The sequence below is a fragment of the Ictidomys tridecemlineatus genome, chromosome 14 (assembly GCF_052094955.1).
Source record: "Ictidomys tridecemlineatus isolate mIctTri1 chromosome 14, mIctTri1.hap1, whole genome shotgun sequence".
Lineage (NCBI taxonomy): Eukaryota > Metazoa > Chordata > Mammalia > Rodentia > Sciuridae > Ictidomys > Ictidomys tridecemlineatus.
In genome coordinates, this window is record NC_135490.1 from 30,303,842 (window position 1) to 30,316,998 (window position 13,157).

Below are 13,157 nucleotides of genomic sequence, written 5' to 3' on the forward strand. Positions count from 1 at the left end.
TGCTGTTATCTCTGAAGGATTTATGGTGACAAGATGGTAGAGCTAAGGCAAGTACAAGAAAAGCCATTCATTTGCAAAGAAGCATGGAGATATTTCCTTAAGTCACCATTTATTGTTTTATGGGATACTCACTTTCATAGTTTGTTTTGAAAAGGAAATATCAAAGGACTGTAGTCCAGTAACTTTGGGAATTCTGTGCATTCAAGTGGCACTAAGGGCCATAATGAGCATTAGTATCTAAAGTACTTATGAATTCCTTCAATTAAACACTTTTATAAAATATAAAAGTATTTTTATGTATTTTATATGTATTTGGCTAGAATTATTTTTTTTTACAAGTTATAGCACCCTATGGAGCACATTTTATTTAGAAAATCTACCTTGAATGAGGGAACTCAACAGGACTGTTAATAAAGACCAAGCGTCTTTCAAAGCAAAGGATCAATGAGTTAGATCCTTACCCTAAAACCACCAACTTGTTTCCTTTTGTCCAAATTCTATTCTGAAAACATGAATCCCTTTGATAATCTATATTTTCATCATTTAGAACCCCTACCTATTTTACTAATGGGAATGATGTCAGTCAGTCTTTGTTGCGGTCACATTTCCAATTTTTCACAAGGGAGTCACCTGAATTTTCAGTTTTTCAGGAGGAGATACCAGGCAAAAATAAATGATTTATGGGACATGTAAACAGTTTGGCAGAAATACACCCATATTAAATTGCAAAATCTTTTGAAATATGACAAAGATTAATGTCTCTAATATAAAAAGAGTTTCTACAAATGAATATGAAATAAGCCAAGAGTCTAACAAAAAAAAAAATATAAAAGCACAGAGTATAAGTAGACAATTTCCACAAAAGATAATACTAGTAGTCTACATATAAAAAGAAGTTTGCCTTCATTAGTGAACATGAATTACAAATTAGGGCAATAAGGAAATAGTGCTTTTTTTTCAATCCCTCAGATGGCCAATATAAAAGAGCATTCCAATCTACAGGTGATAAAAAATTAGGAAGAGTGGTACTATGAATTATAAAGTTTTTTAATTATAATCTGTCATACCTAATAAAACAATAGGCTATATATCTTCTGATTTAGCACATTCAACTCTGAAGGAACATTGTGTGTGTGTGTGTGTGTAAATTTATTAACTCCTCTGTGACTAAATTCTTCAACCTCTCACCTCCTGCCTTCTGCCCCTCATATACAGTCCCACCTGCTTGACTCTGTTCTTTTACATAAAGTACCTGCTAGTTCAGCCCTGATAGAGATGCAAATCTGGATTGGCTGTTGCTTTGAGTGACACTGGAGATGAGATGTTACTGCCATTGCTGCCAAGTTGCAAGTGCCACCAATCCATGTACACAGAGTACCCCAAAGTTCCCTCTCCTCACTATCCTTGTATCATGTTTTAATTTAGATGCCTGTGACTTGAGGGGAGATAAGACAAGGTTCCCTCTGCCCCTTCCTGATTTGGTCTTTACTTGTCCAGGAAAACATTACCATACTGGGTTGAAACTTGGGTACTATATATGTGTTGTGAAAATGCAGCTTGTTTATGACACATACTGCTCTCCAAATGCTCACAGGAGTTGCATGTCTGTCAAGAGAGTTTGTCTCTCAACATCAGTAACATAACATGCCGGGTCCACAGAGACACTCTGGGTCTTCTCCAGAGTGGAGATCAGTTTACTGGCCTCAATTCCTTCCGTTCTCATGATAACTTCTCTCTCCGAATGCTTTATTGTTTTCTGCCATCTGGCTTGGATCTGCCACAATGCAGGCACCAGACATGTTTGTATAGCTTTACAATGGTAGGAAAGTGAGCAGGTAGAAGCTCTGTGTCCATAATCCTCTGCTCCCTGGACATTGCTCTACCTCTCTTTAATTCACAGGAGATTAATTTCCAGTCTCACCTCCATCTGACCCCTAGTGACCAAACTGGAAGAAAGCTAATCATATTGAGGGAAGACTTATAACCAACCAACTCTTGTCTATTGCCAGACCCTTGTCCAAGCAGTGTCTTGGTGAAGTGATTCATGATTATAGAAATTTTCACACTGAGACTCTTATGACTTCTTTAGACAAAGATCGGGAAGTGATTGTGACTCTGCCCTTGTTTATCTAATCAAAGTGTCAAGTGAGCCACACATCTTCACTCTCTCCTGATGACCAGTTTCTTCTCCAGTCCACCTTGCTCATCAGGTTTGATTCCTGCCAAATTGTGTTCTTCACTAGCTCCTCTTCCTCTGCTTAGTTTCTAATTTAGAGTCCCCTGGAGTGAGCCTTCTATTTTTTTAAATCTTTCCATAGGTGAGCTCATCCATATTCCTGGTGCTAATTCCCAGCATTATTTATTCATTTAAATATATTTCTATACCCCAGTTGTTCTCAGCCTGGAACAATTTTGTCCTGTGCCTTCATCCCCATTTAGCAATGTCTGGAGTCGTTTTTTGTTGGTTTGGGGATATACTACCATCCATTTGAAGGAGGAAAAGGAAGCCATGAAACGTCCTATAATGCCCACATGCATGAGACAGCACCCAAAACAAATATCTGAGCCTAACAGCCAGCAGTACTGAAGTTGAGAAACACTGCAGGCTGGACATGGTGCTCTATTCTAGCCTAATTACATACAGTGTTACCACTTACATTCCTATATGCGTCTCACACTTGTTAGAGATAAACTAAAATACAAATCCTTTGTCTCTTCCTCAATTACATTTTTTCCTTTCTCAATCCTAGCACAGTCTAATTTGCTTCCCTGAAATCCAGGAGTTATACTTTAACTCCTACCTTCTCACACTTGCATATCCATCCAAATCAGCAAAATTAGTGAATTCTACCTCCATAATTAATTGTAGTGTCACCTATTTTTCTCCACTTCTGTCCCCCCAAGACCTCTTGCCTGAACTACTGCATAGCCTTTTACCTGCTCTTCTGACTTTTACCTTTAACTCCTGCCTTTCACTCAGGTGGCCCCTGAGGATTTACCTGAAAAACATAAATTGGATCATAATACCCCTTGTCTCATATCCTGTTGTCAACACTTTGCACTTAGAAAACGGTACTTGGCGTGTCCAAATCTGGCCCCAAGCCCATCCTGGAGACCTTATTCCCAAGCCTTCCCTTTCAAGCTCTCACTCTTGTGCTTTTCTTCCTTCTGGAATGCTCTGCTGCCAGGTCTTCCCAGATTGACTGCTTCCTGTCGTTCATTTTTATCTTGGATCAAGTGTCACATCTTCTGAGTGCACTTTCATAGCCACACACAATGAAATGGTGTCTGTCACCCACCAGCACTATCATGTCATCCTATTTGGTTTCATTCACAGCACCCAGGGCTGCTTTCCATTTGGTTGTCATTCTCAAGATGACAGAAGGAAGGCCAGTGATGACATCTTCCTCTGCTTCTCCTTAGTTATTAAATACCAGTTAAATTAGTGGCGACTTTCAGCAATACAAAGAATTAGAAATGAAGTGTCTGCCATTTGAAACATTGGTACTGTGTCTGGGCCCAGAGGCAATCATTCTAAAGGTGAATAAAAATATTGGAAAATAGCAATCTTGTGTGGATCTACTCAACATTCTTGGAAGTTCTTCCAGAAGTTGCCCTTCTGACCAAAAACTACAAGATTTCCTCCATGCATATCTCTCCTCTTGGAAACCTCTCATAGAAAAAACCTTATATTACCTAATATTTCAATTATTCCTTTTAAATTTCCAACTAGATTACAAATTGCTTAAGGTTAAGAATTCTTGTTTATCTTTTCACCACCTGTAGCATAATTCAGGATTTCAAAGAGCCGAAGCCTTTCTGTATAGCACACATCCTTAAATTTTCTGCATATGCTGGGTGCCACAGTGGTACATGCCTGTAATCCCAGCAACTCAGGAGGTTGAGGCAGGAGGATCATGAGTTCAAAGTGAGCCTCAGCAATTTGGTGAGGTCCTAAACAACTCAATGAGTCCCTGTCTCTAAATAAAATATAAAATTGGGCTGGGGAATTTGCTCTGTGGTCCAGTGCCCCTGAGTTTCCTCCCCATAGCCCCCCCACAAAAACATTCTGCATATAGTTGCTAATATCTATTTGCTACTTTTATTCTTATGATCTGAATTTTTGCTGTATTCTGGATAATTAAGGTATTATGACCTTGCATGTTTAGCTAAACCTAAGTTTACATAAAAAATGTTACTTGATACTTCTGTAGAGAAGATCAGAAACAGATTCACTGAAATAATTGTAAATCTAACACATATTGAAGGTTAATTATGTGCCAGTGTTTTAAAAGCTTTATATATTCTAACTCACATAATCCTCACACTAGCTTTATAAGATAGTGGCTATAATTTCCCTCCTTTTATATTTTAAGAAAGCACAACAGAAAGAGATAGGCAGTTCATCAAAGATCACACTATGGTGAGCACTGATATGTTTTAAATCCAGGCAATGTGACTTTCCAGACAGTACTTTTAACATCTAGCTATTCGCTTTTGATAAACACTATGCAAATGATTTTAAGGGCCTTTATACCATTAAAGTAACAAAATCCTTTCTATCTAAATTCAACTTTTTAAAATTCCACAAGCTGCCATATATCCTACACAATTAAATGTGTCCCAACCCTTCACTAATTTCAGTGATAAATAATATTTCTGCTTTGTGGTGTGCATGACAAATTCTTTTTTTTATCCTCTATGAAAACACAAGAATTTAAATGAATACTCTAACATATCTCTGCATTCTACAGTGGGGGGAAGGTGAAAAATCAGGAAAATAAATTACTCAGACAATATATTTTGGCAGTGTAATGGTCCATTTCTAGCAAGGAGCAAAATAGACATTATATGACATGCTTTTGTTTGAGATAATCTTTTAATTTTGGTGATGATTAACAATCTAAATAAATCAATATGAACACAATTTAAGAATAAAAAGATAGCAAAAAAGCCCTTTAATTGTCTTTTCTATCAAAAGGAATACATTTGTTATTTATAACTACAAAGAACCATGCTAATTTTCAGAAAAGACTTAAGATTCAATATATTCAGTAGCAATGGATTCACATAACAACCATGAACTGCACAAATAAAAATCTACATTAAAAGAACATTAGAGGCCAGACTAAAACAGAGAGAAATGAAAAACTTGAAAGTGCATGTCTTTCTAGGTAACCAATTCAACTTCAAGGGCCATCTGTTCTCTTTTAATGCCTCACATCACTGTCCTCTACCAATGTAAATGTGGTCATGGTTTCTGGTACCCTAATTAAGTAAAATCAATGTGGAATGGTAGGGCAGGGCCACATAACCACTTTCACTCTGTATTTTGACAAGGTATTTGCTTGTCAATGATTAAGTTCCAAAAGAATTCTGCACCAAGATGAGTTAATATGGTTTCTTTATAGATTTCTGGCTTTAAAAACAACAACAAAAAAAACTAAACCATAACTTCATCATTACCTATTTCGAGTAATGAAAAGGATAGATATCATCACTGCTTTACAAAGGCAGAAACTGTGGTATAAAAGCAAAAATATAATAAGCTACAAAGTCAGTTCTGTAAGAAAGGAGGTTGAAGTCAAGTAAGTTGGAGTAAAATCCTTCTTCTACCACATGGTAAGTATACCACCTTGAGGCAGCAAGCATAATATCTTTGGGTTAATTTCATAAATTATAAAATGAGAGTAGTGTATTATATCAAAGTGTTGAGTCAATTATTGAGTTTTTTTGCTGACCTTCAAAAATCTAAAGCTTAAAAGTATGAAAACAAATTCATCTCTTTCCCTTGTTTCATACTTCTTTTATTTTCTTATGATCACTAATTTGGCAAATTGTTCTTTACTCCTTCAAGCCAAACTCAGAAAGATATTCTACAATTCTCCCTTCTCAGATCATTACAACCATATATCAATTATGTTTTTTAAATACTTTGGGAATCATTCCCTTTCTTTGTATTCATATTGCCATTCTGTCAGCTTAAGTCTTCTATATTCCAGTTATGGATTAGTGCAAAATTTTCTTTACAATTCTGTTTACCTATGTCTGTTTCCACCATATTGCTAACCTGAAATATTATATCAGGTTTTGTTTTAAAAATCCTCTATGTTTTTTAAGTTAAAAATGGTGAAACATCTTAACAAAACATAATGATATGGACACTTTAGTATTATATTCTTTATTGTCTTTCTCTTTAGGCTTCCACCAAATTAGCCAAAGATTACTATCTGGCAACATTTCCCCATGTCTTTGGCCTATTCTGTACATTTTCCACTGACTAAAACCAACTCTTTAAAAATCACACTCTCACTTCAACCTCCAAAGGAAAAAAATAATTTCCTTGCACATCCAATAGTGCATGTGCAACACACACACACACACACACACACACACACACACACACACACACACTTATAAAAGGAGATGAACACAACTGGAATACTAAGCATTTAATAAGGAAGACATCCCACTTCAATGACCCTAATATACATATACTCAGTTTTTAATTTTCTTATTTTTCCATCTGTAGAGAAACATCATTTGAATGCTGTGCCTCTGCAAGGAATGGTCATTTACTGTTTTTTTTTTCCATTCCAATTGTGTTCATGACTAACACTCAAATATTCTCAGAGGACTTTTGCTGATTTGGTTGTCTAGGGGTACAAAGCTCTTTAAGGTGCTGACACCACTTCTATTCTACTGTTCTTTTATTTAGACCATCAATAACCCATTCTCTACTGTCCTGATATCTAGACCATCATCAAGTGCATTTTTGTGTAGGGGTAAATATTAACTGCTGAAATCCTTAGTTGGAAATAAGCTGAAGAATGTGAATGTGTTGATGGAGAAAGAGAAATTGTTAGAGGTTGGTAAATATCATCCCTGGCTTACCAAGAAAGGAGCCCAGATATCAATTAATTGATGTCTTTGGTTTAGGCTGTGGTCCAGCTGTTCATACCATTATAAGTTTGTGGCATGCTGTTTTGATTTTCCTTGGAGATGTTTAGGGCGTTTTTTTATTATAGTTATTTAGTGCAGAGAAAGAGCACTAAAGATATTTCATTTTAACTTTGTTTGTATAACATGTTATATGAGTTACCATAAGCTTTCAAAGCTTATCAGCTGCTTGAATATTGTCCTCTTAAAGTTGGGCAGCTTCAAGTTTAAATGATAATTTTTCCTCCACAGAGTGGTAAACCATATGCACTGGTTTGCTCAGACCAGTCCCGGATCACATTTATTGTACTAACATCCCATCTGCTTCCTGCCTTCTTTTATATCTCAAAAATCTTCCAGTTTGGACAATGAATATTATGTTTTCTCTATCAATACTGGACTTAAGCAGAGGTCAAAACTTTTGTCTACAATGCTTGAAAAGGAAAAATTGAGCAAAAGACAATTACTAGCTTGCAGAAGAGACATAGTTTAGGATTTGAAAAAAAAAGAAATATGTGAGATATAAAAGTTGGGTCAAAAGTTAGAAGAAGGCACTTTCATGGTTCTTGTTTGCTGAGGGTCCCAAGCCTGAGATGGGAAAGAGGGAGGTTAATTTCAGGAATAAAAGACAGGCCAGTGCTCCTTGGTATAATTGTGATAAGAGTGCTGGGAGAAATTAATCTAGAGAATTCAGCAATGTTCTCAACAACAAATATTGGAGGCAACATCAAGGATGTTCAAGTTCATTTTATGAGCAATAAAAAAAGTCAAAAGACTGGAACTAGATTATATCTGCTTCTTATAAAAATGAGAAATATTCTAATGTCTATGTGGATAATAGATTAGTGTTGAGATTGGGTGCATGAACAACAAGAAAATTGTGTAGACCTCTTAATAAGCTAAATGATAACCATTATTAAGGCTTTGGAAATTTAGCCATTATGCTGGTAGTAGAGAAAAGTAAGCTGTTTATTTACTTTTTTCATTAGCTCTTTTTTTTTTTCAAGAATGAGCAGGACTAAAACTTGAGAATATTTTTTTTTTTTGGTTCTGATTGCTTCTGTTAAACCAAAGAGATATTTAGAACCATCTCTAGATGGATAAATATTTACATTAATTGTTTTATTGACTCTTAATCAGTTTTTCCCTTGATTACTGAGAGGACACTGTCTGGGAGGGAATTTGGCCTGAAGTTTGCACAGGGTAAACTAATGCATGTTGAGAGAACTGTGCACCAGGAGCAAAAAGTCAGCAAGCAGCAGAGGTGATACAGAGGAGCCAGGAGAATCACAGGATGGTCATTCCATCCATCTCTGAGCACACCTCCCCCTTTCTAAATCTTATTAGACAGTCAATCTAGGACTTAGAGTGAGAAGCAATTTTGCTGTCCTAACAATTTAACACTCAAGTGAACTCAGATGAATTTACAAGAAAACCTACCTCCGTTTACAAATTAGAATCTGAATGATATCAAGTTTGCAAGAATTTGGATCTTACTTGCTCTGAAGATAAAATAAAACTAGGTTAAATTAAAAAGCAACTCTATAAACAACAACAACAACAAAAAAAAAAAAACCAGAATGGCAGCATTTGTGATATATGTAGGCAGCTGAAAAATTGCACATGTGTAGTTTTACATATGCAAACAAACAGCCTTCCTAAAGAAATTATACTAGATATTTTTTGGTTTTGATTTCTGAGAACAACAATTCAAATTTTATGGAAAGAAAACATCAACTCTTTCTCCTCCAAGTTCCCCAGTGTATCACTCCTTTGCCTCTGATTAGGATTGAATAGTGTGTTCATTCAGGACAGTTTGTATGAGGCACAGTGTTTGGTGCATATTACCTAGACCTGTGACTGTACCTGTTTCATCTCAGTGAGAGTTGTGAAGTATTGTAAATAAAAATCTCTCTGACTTTAATGCAGTTCTGTGAAAAGTATATAAAAAAGTCAAATAACTAATGAACTACTTGAAAAGAGTGCATTTGATATTAATAACTTATACCTGGTGGTATTTTATTTTTATTTTGTAGAAATGAAATCCTCAACATCTAACCCTTAGAGTTTCTGATATGGTTGTCAATTCGAATGCTTCTCATTATACTCAGTGAGTGGAATATGCTCAAATATACACCCATGACCTGGATAATGTGCCCTGTAATTTCTGTTTTTGCTCTCAAACATGAAACTCATTAGCTTTTGTGGTTTCAGTGCACATAAATTGAACAGAAATGCATTTAATTATACAACTAAGGAGGTGATTTTCATTTTGGGGAGAAAAGAAAGTAAATGAGACCAGGAAAGATTTTTTTCCCTTTAAGTTGGCCTGTAATTATGATAAATATAACAATGCATCATTCTTCATAATATTTACTGAATAACAATAAATATGTTTTATTTTAACAGGCTATTTGCCGCCAGAAGCATGTTTTCCTTTTAAAAGGTAAGTGCCTTTTAAGACATATTTTATAAAATTATCATAGTTTCTGATTTATAGCTTTGAAGAGCTTATTAATTTTAAAGCCGTGTGGCTGACAGCTGTGTTGTTCAAAGGCGAGGATATATAGTATTAATTATCTTAAGCCCCAGATTATCGTTCATGGTGCTGACATTACGTATAAAGGACAGACGGGCACATTTTTCTATTTTAGTAAGAATAATTAATTAACCTGGTGATTTTAAAAAGAAATATCCGTTGAAGTAAGATGCAGAGAACATAGCTCAGTTTGATTGCATTTGTTTCAGTTATGGATGGATTTGGATAATTTTCATGGAAATTACCAGCAAGGCCACAGTTTTGTGTTGGTTTTTCTTTATTATTTGGTTGCCTCGAATCAGAGGAATACCTGAGTCATTTCAAAAATTAAAAGTTGTTGTCTCTTCAGATTATTACTTACCGAGGTGGCTGTATATTCTTTACTTGCGCATATATCTGTCTTTTCAAATTAAGTAATAGATAGGTTTCAACCTTGAGGTGATTTGTAAAGTTTACTCAACTTAGTATTTAAATTCCCAAGAAGTTCACCAGTTTTTAAAAGAGAGTATTTTAAGAGAGAGTGTTTAACTAGAGAGTGTTTTCGACTGTATTATGTACCAAGAAATAACCAAATTATGGGTTTCTGCAACTTTCCTTTCCCTCATTGAAACATGAGGGGGCCATCACTGTGCCTGGCACAGAGTGTTTGTTGTTCTAAAAAGCCATGGTATCTTCAGAAGATACCCTTCAACAGCTTCCCTGGGAAACACCAATCTTTGTGACTGCTCTCATTTCCAACTCTCAATGGTTATATTTGTTGATGGAATACCACCACTTTTTTATTTTTATACCTGTGGATCCTGTAGCAAGAAAGACTCATTATCCTGAGGGCCTTGGAACTCTGTTCTGGTTGTAATAACAGAGCAACCCTATGTGAAATAATGTTGATAAGATCGGTATATTCATAACTTATAACACTTTCCACCTAATTGCTGTTCACATACATGGTCATATTTCCTTGACCAGGTAATGTTGGTATGTTAGCATGGTGTATAATAATATGCTAACCATCACATCAGGTTATATAGTTAACAAAGATGTACAGTTTTCTGGCACTTGGAAATTTCAGATCAACACTGTTGCTTCTAAGATCTCTGTACTGTTATAGCAGAGGACAATAAAACTATTTTGTAAGTGACCGAGAGGTATTTTTAAAAGCACAAACCAGATTTTTGCCATGTCATACTGTATTAGCTTTGGGAGAATTACAACAGAGTTCTTTTCATGAGAGTTCTTTTTTTAATCTTTAATTATGTAAATATATGACTAGCAGTTATGACAGCTAGTGTTCAGACTACATTGCACAAGAAAAATCAAGGAAAGTAAAAATTTAATTAACCATTTCCCAACTTATTCCCCCTATATACTAATGATGTAATGAATATCATTCTTAAAGGAAAGAAGGGAAATGAAGAAACACTTTTAGCATCTTTTCAACAGTCTTGCAAAATAGATATTAGTACGCTCAATTTGAAAACTGATGAAAATGTCTCCAAGAGATCAATGTATTTTGCTAAACTCTATACAAAGATGCTAAATCCTGCTGATGGTGTCCATGTATACACCCAGAAGATTGACCTACAGGCATTTTATGAACACAGCCAACTCTCATTTTAGTAACTCTTTATGTATCTTCAATGCTTCTTTTCTTTCTGTTTTTTCTTCAGTGTCTCTACTCAGACTATCTGGGATCCAGAGACCTATGAACTTGAAACCTTTGAAACTTGAAATCTAGCATCTGTTAATCTTCATCTAGGAATGCATCTCCCCCTTGTAATCCTTTCTCTTTAAATTCTGCTGTTTAATTAAAATAGTTAAATAGCGGAAAGTGGCTCAGAACTTTTCCTGAGTAATATTTACATTTTTTAAAATTAATTAATTTATGTATTTATTCTAATTTGTTTATATAGGACAGCAGAGTGCATTTCAATTCATAGTACACATATAGAGCACGATTTTTCATGTCTGGTTGTACACAAAGTAGAGTTATACCATTTGTGTCTTCATACATGTACTTAGGGTAGAGTAATGATGTCCATCTCATTCCACAGTCTTTCCTACTCCCTCACCCCTCCCTTTTGCCCTATCTAAAGTTTCCTCCCATGCCTCCCCCACCTCATCCCCATTATGGATCAGCATCCTCATATCAGAGAAAACATTCTGCATTGTCTGGGATTGGATTACTTCACTTAGTATAATCATATTCTCCAACTTCATCTGTTTACTAGCAAATGCCATGATTTTATTCTATTTTAATACTGAGTGATATTTCATTGTGTATATATACCACAGTTTCTTTATCCACTGGGCTTCTAAGTTGGTAACTTACCCCAAATGCAAGGAAATGCGATGATCACTTTGGCATTGGGAATAATTTGAGGCCCAATGTCTTTCCCAGGTGTCCCTATAAAAGTAGGGTTGCTTCCTTTCCACACTTCCTATAAAACTTCTACATGCATATAGGACTTCACATTCATATTCTCTTCTCTTCTCCACCTCTCTATCACTACAGAGAAAAAACATTTCAAACAGGCAGAGATTGATACACAGTCTTCTGAAAATTCTAAACATATTATCAATTTTAAGTCTCCTTTATGCTATTTTCCAACCTTTATTTTACTTTATTTTATTTTCATTTCCTTTGAAACTTTAAGAATAGTTTGGGCTTTTAATCCTGTTTTACTTATCATAAATTTTCTTACATCATAGTCAAACAATTCTGTTCAGGTTGAAAGGAATATTTTTTTCTGTATTTCTGAATAGGAAAACAGAAAAGGGTGACTTGACCAAAGCAAACATGAGGTTAATTCTAGGACTTCTGTTTTTCAATCCAGCCCAAGTACACCAACAGTATTCTAAAATGTGAAGGAAAATTATGTGTTATTTTCTTTCTGATGATTTATTCTTACATATGGAAATATGACAGAGAAAAACCAAACAAAATGTACTGCACGTGGTGATGTGACTCAGCAATTCAATATGCCAGACTCTTACCAGGCTACTTGCCAGGATAAACTTAGTGTTGACAGGGAGCTGAGTTTTTTTTTTAAGCAAAATTATAGAAATAAATAGTTTAAAGTGATGTTAATACATTTATTTTGTTTGAGTTTTTTTTTTTTTTAATGTGGTGCTGGAGATTAAACCCAGTGCCTCATGCATGCTAGGCAAGCACTCTACCCCTGAGCCACAACCCCAGCCCAAGGTAATTTTTTTAAATTTTCTGCTTGAATTATGCAATGTATATATGACATTAATAAAGTTCATTAGAAAATCCTACATGCCACATTTTGCTCTGTCACAGATAACTAATTCTGGTGACTAAGAAAAAAAGATGGTGGATTCTCCTGAGAACATCTTAATTGGCCTTTAAAGGTCAATCTAAATGCTTTAATAATAAAGAATTAAAAATCATTGATATTTGTTGATTTTACTTCAAGATTTATACAGATTTATTTTCTATTAAGACAGAAAATTTCTCTAAATTCTAGTGTTTTCAGAAAATACCTTGCTTTATCTCAGTTCTGTCATTTGCATTAGTGTAAATGTCGAGTAATGGCCTCACTCTATTTTAGCCAAACCAACTAATACTACATACCCTAAAACAATTTATTTCCCAATCAGAAAATGGATGTTATTTTTTGTTTGCTTGTTTCTAACAATAATCCTGTCTTAACTCTGA

The 13,157-nt window shown here is 35.1% G+C and overlaps 1 protein-coding gene across 11 annotated transcripts in view; it reads left to right on the top strand.

The window, feature by feature from the left end:
- Tenm3 (teneurin transmembrane protein 3) overlaps positions 1-13,157 on the top strand; it is a 2,430,710-nt gene that overhangs the window by 408,778 nt on the left and 2,008,775 nt on the right. For all 11 annotated transcript variants that reach the window (XM_078031007.1, XM_078031002.1, XM_078031009.1 and 8 more), the window contains exon 4: positions 9,349-9,385. The gene's annotated coding sequence lies outside the window, so the exon portion shown is untranslated. The remainder of the gene's footprint in view (positions 1-9,348; positions 9,386-13,157) is intronic.